The sequence below is a fragment of the Chrysochloris asiatica genome, unplaced genomic scaffold (assembly GCF_000296735.1).
Source record: "Chrysochloris asiatica unplaced genomic scaffold, ChrAsi1.0 scaffold00142, whole genome shotgun sequence".
Classification (NCBI taxonomy): domain Eukaryota; kingdom Metazoa; phylum Chordata; class Mammalia; order Afrosoricida; family Chrysochloridae; genus Chrysochloris; species Chrysochloris asiatica.
In genome coordinates, this window is record NW_006408660.1 from 5511067 (window position 1) to 5516773 (window position 5707).

Genomic DNA, 5707 nt, shown 5'->3' on the forward strand with positions numbered 1-5707 from the left:
CATTTCATTTTTGACTGCTTCCGATTTTCCCAGATTCATACTTCGTACATTCCATGTTCCGATTTTCAATGGGTGCTTACAGTGGTTTCACTTAATTTTGAGTTGTATTCCATCAGCAAATGAAGGCCCCACAGGCTTTTCTCCCACAGGCTTTACTCTATTCGTGTCATCACGGTCAACTCTACTTTGAGGAGGCAGCTCTTCCCCATTTGCATTTTGAGTGCCTTTCAACCTGAGGGGCTCATTTTCTGATATTGTATCTGACAGTGTTTCTCTGCTAATCATAAGGTTTTCAGTGACTAAATATTCAGAAGTAGCCCCTCCTAACGGGTGCCTTGCAAGGGACTAGAAACAGGAATTCATGGAAGGTGTCTTGGTGGCCAGGAGCTGATGCCTGCTTGGAGCTCCCCAAGCTGACTGCTTTAGAGAGAAATCCCTACTTCAAGAGGAAGCAACATATACACAGAGTCCTTGGGGAGGCATCTCCAGTTGGCACCCCAAGGAAGGGGTGCATCAGAGAGGACTGCAGAACAGGTATCTGTCATCTATGTTAATTCAACGATCAGAGTCTCTGTGTGATACAAATGGTTACTGAAAAGTCAGAGGTACCATGAAAGCTCTATGGGCCCAATTCTCTGACACATGTGGGGCTGCCTTGATTTGGAATTGACTCCATCACACCTTTAGAAATTGTTAGTTTAACTGTACAGGAGTGGTGATAATGGGGAATGAGGTGTGAGAGAGAGCAGCTTAACTTGGGGAGCGGCCATGTTGTAAGAAAATGTCAAAGGGCAGCTCAAGAAGACAAAGTCAAGTATTATGAAATGTGCAAAGACCTGGAGTAAGAAAATCAAAAGGGAAGAACACACTCAGCATTTCTCAAGCTGAAAGAACTGAAGAAAATATTCAAGCCTTGACTTGTAATATTGCAGGATTCTATGGGAGTCCTGTTGTATAGGATAAGCACTGGACTACAAAGAAGGTCATTTGAACCGCAAGGTCTACCGTTCAAAGCCACTCATTGGGATCCCTATACAGGGTCGCTATGAGTCAGAACCAACTCCACAGCACTTAACAACAACACATGGGCAAAATAATGAATGATGCAGAAAGCCTAAAAAGAAGATGGAAGGACTATACACTCATTGTACCAAAAAGAATTGGACAATGTTCAACTGTTAGTGAAGAAAGAAGTCCAGGGTATCCTGAAGGCACTGACAAAAAACAGGCTCTGGGAATTGATAGAATACAAATTGACATGTTTCAACAAACTGATGCGGCCCTGGAGGCACTCACTCATCTATGCCAAGAAATTTGTAAGCCCCTACTGGGTGAACTGTTTGGAAAAGATCCATATTTGTGCCCATTCCAAACAGAAGAGATCCAACAGGATGTGTAAATCATTAAACAATATCATTTACATCACATGCAAGTAAAATTTTGCTAAAGATAATTCAAAAATAGCTGCAACAGTACATTGACAGGGAATTGCCAGACGTTCAAGCTGAATTCAGATAAGGACGTGGAATGAGGGATATCATTGCTGACATCAGATGGATCTTGGCTGATAGCAGAGAATGCCAAAAAGATGTTTACATGTGCTTTATTAACTATGCAAAGGCTTTCGGCTGTGTGGATCATGACATGCTGTGGATAACATTGCAAAGAATGGGTACTCCAGAACACTTGATTGTGCTATTGAGAAGCCTGTACATAGACCAAGTGGCAGTTGTTTGAACAGAACAAGGACATATTGAATGGTTTAAAATCAGGAAAGGTGTGCACCACGGTTGTATTCTTTCATCCTAGTTATTCATTCTGTATGCCAAGCAAATAATATGAGAAGCTGGAGGAAGACTCATTAATGACCTGTGATATGAAGATAATACAATTTTGTTTGGCAGAAAGAAAAGAGGACATAAAATACTTACTGATGAAGATCAAAGACTTTAATATGGGTTGCACCTCAATGTAAAGAGAACAAAATTCCTTACCATTGGGCCAATAAATAGTATCATGATAAATGGAGAAGAGACTAAAGTTGTCCAAGACTTTATTTTGCTTGAATCCACTATCAACACTCATGGAAGCAGCAGTCAAGAAATCACATGACATATTGCATTGGGCAAATCTGTTGTACAAGTCCTCTTTAAAGTATGGAAGAACAAAGATGCCAGTTTGAGGACTAAGGTGTGCCTGACCCAAGGCATGATATTTTCAGTCACCTCATATGCATGTGGAAGATGGACAGTTAATAAGGAGGATTGTAGAAGAATTGATGCATTTGAGTTCTGATGTTGGAGGAGAATATTAAGAGTGCTATGGACTGCCACAGGAACAAAGAAGTATAGTGTTGGAAGAAGTATAGCAATTTTTGAGGCGGGGCTTGATGGCAGATAGGGTAGAGGTGCAGTAAAGCTCACCATCAGCAATACCACAGAATACCAGGTGAAGCGGGTCCAGGGCAGAGCTCCAAAACTCTAAACCACATAGGTAGGAATATTTTAAAAGTTTGAAAGTTTATAGCTAGAGGCACTTGAATCTGCTGGGCTTGGTGGCCCAGAGCTGACAACTTGGGCAAGACCAAATAGCAAGACCAAGCGGGGGAGCAGACCTACCACGGAATAATGCCACGGGAGCCGCAGAGCACAGGTGGACAATATACTTTGTCGGTTTTACTTTGTTCTGATTGTCTTTTTTTTTTGTATCTGTTCATTGGACCCCCACTGTTTGCGCACCTCTATTCTGGTGACTAGAGGGGGCTGCTGAGTGAGTGGACGCCCCCCACCCCCACCACTGGTGGGTTCTTCTGCCGTGCATGCACACAGATACTCTCAGCCCAAGAGCTGGCCTTGAACTGTTTTTCTAATAGGGAAAAGGGCAGAACAAGGAGTATGAAGAGGGAAAGAGAGTTTAAAAACAAAACAGGCTGAAAATTAAATTAAATCCTGAGGTATAGCATAACAACCAACAGTGGCATCTTGAAATTTATCAGATGGTCTTGAAGGCAAGAAGCTGAAATAGGACATTAAAGTCATACTCATATTAGGCTACACTTTACAATGGAGTTGAAAAAAATAAGGAAGAAATCAGGAAAGCACTATGGGAGCAATCAAATAAGATAGATACAGCATTGGAAACAATTCAAAACCTATAGAAAGAGGTCCAAATGATCAATAATAGAATATCAGAAATAGACAATACACTGAAAGGGCAAAGGAGTAGAACAGAAGAGATGGAAGGCAGAACTGGTGAGCTGGAGGACAAAGCTCTCAATACCACTAAGATAGAAGAGTAAACAGAAAAAAGGATTAAAAAATTATGAAGAAGGTGTAAGATTCATGTTGGGCAACATGAAGAGGAATAATTTAAGAATTATCGGCATTCCAGAACAGGAAGAATCACACAAGTTGACAGAGGAAATAGTTGAAGAACTGATGAAAGAAAATTTCTCTAACATCCTGAAAAGTGAAAAGATAAATATTCAAGAAGCTCCACAAACCTCAGGACGGATATACCTCAAAAGAAAATCACCTAGACATCATAATCAAGCTCTCCAAAATCAAAGATAAGGAGACAATTCTGAAAGCAGCTAGGGAAAAGAGAAGTGTAACATACAAAGGCAATCAAGTAAGAGTAAGCTCAGATTTCTCAGCAGAAACCATACAAGCAAGAAGGCAATGGGGAGACATATATAAAACCCTGAAAGAAAAAACTGTCAACCAAGAATCCTTTATCCAGCAAAGCTATCAATCAAATACCACAGTGTAATCAAAACATTCCAGGATAAAGAGAAGCTAAGGGATTTTTCTAAAGCCAACCCTGTGCTACAAAACATCCTAAAGGGAGTTCTGTGGACTGAGAACCAACAAGAACAGACAACAGCCAGAGATTGACATACGTGGCAGCACCTCCCAGAACTAAATGGACAGAAGGATGAGTCGAGAACAGAACAAAACTATAAGAACAAATTCAGAGAATCTAAGAGGTCATTCTATGATCAAAACAATTAACAATGTAAAAGAAGTATAGCCAGAATGTTCCTTAGAAGCCAGGACCACAAGACCTCATCTCTCTTACTTTGGACATATTATCAGGAGGGACCAGTCCCTGGAGAAGGAAATCACGCTTGCTAAAGTGGAAGGACAGCAAAAAAAATAGGAAGATCTCCAACGAGATGGATTAACACAGTGGCAGCAGAAATGGGCTCAACTGTAACAACAATTAGGAGAATGGTGTAGGACTAGGCATTGTTGTGTTCTGTCGTACAGAGGGTTACTGTGAGTTGGAACTGACTTGATGGCCCCTAACAACAGCAACATGCCATCTTCTGGAGAGATCGAGTTAGGAGTTAGAGCCCTTGCTGCTGGGAGGGTCCTGTCCCCTCTGCTGAGTGTGAACCCAGCATCTTCCTGCCCCTGAATGAAAGCTGTCTGGCTGCTTCATCTGGGCTCAGCCAAAGGGACAGCATCTCCTCTCAGGATAAATAGGCCAGCATACCTTGCAGTGGCATGCAGCTGGTGCTTGGGGCAAAGCTGTTTAGGGTACTCAGGCTCTCATGGCCATTGGTCTAGTTGTGAGCAGTCATTTCCCCAGTCAGGCTGACCTTCACAGGTCCTGAGCAGCTGCCCTGGTAGATCTCAGGGGTCTGGGCAGGTGACTCCTGCCTCCTTACCCTCCCAGGGGGTAGACAAGAGGTGTCCCTGGAAGCAAACTGAAGCCAGGATGGAGTTTGTGTGGATAGTGGGGTGACAGGAGGGGCCCCATGAGAGGCTGAGTGGGCAGGGTTCATCTAAAATTGGCAGACTACTGGGCTGTGAGAGAGTGCGTCTCCAGCTTTCCTTCTGAACCTGTTTGTTTGTCCCTCTCTCAGAACCTGGACCTAGACTGTGTGCTGAGCATGGGAAGAAGCCACAGGCCTTGTCTGATCTGGGAAGTGGACAAATTAATTAACTTTCAAACTAAAACCTGGAGACTAAGGCAGAGAATTGTTTGAGAGGCTTGGCTTCAGGGAAGACTGAAGGGGTGGCTGAGAGGAAGTTCCTGAGCCCAGGTTGTGTGTGAATTGGAGCTCACCAGATGGGACAAGGGGTGGGCAGAGAGCGAGCATATTCAGAGGGTGGAGGTGTGAACAGGGAGGTTAGGGTCTGGAATCGATGGTGTGGGAGACGCTGGAAACCTGAGCCTTGGAGTGGACACTTTCACCCGAAGTGCTGGGGGTGTTCTCCATGGAAGATATTTGAACCTCTCAACCTGGTGAGGATTCTTCCCCTAATATGTTCATTGAAGCATCAAGTTGCCATTTTGTATCTGTAGGATAAGCACTCAACTGAATGGTTCACAGTTCACTCACCAGCTGCTGCCCGGAAATACTTTACAGGATCCCTGAGTCAGACTGTCTAGATGGCACTTAACAATAACAGTGATTTTTAGTTCAGACATCTATTTGCCCCCCACCCCCATCCCATGGATCAGCACTGGACTGTGAACCATAAGATCAGTGGTTCAAATCCACTAGCTGCTCTTTGGAAACCCTATATAGACAGGGTCACTATGAGTCAGAACTGACTCAACAACACTTAGCAACAACTATCTTTACTATGTACATTTAAAAAAATGTTTTATTGTGAATTATATGATAGTTTACATGGGAGAACTTTAGTTTTGCATTCATTCCATCGTATAACATCTCATTGCCATGGTTCCA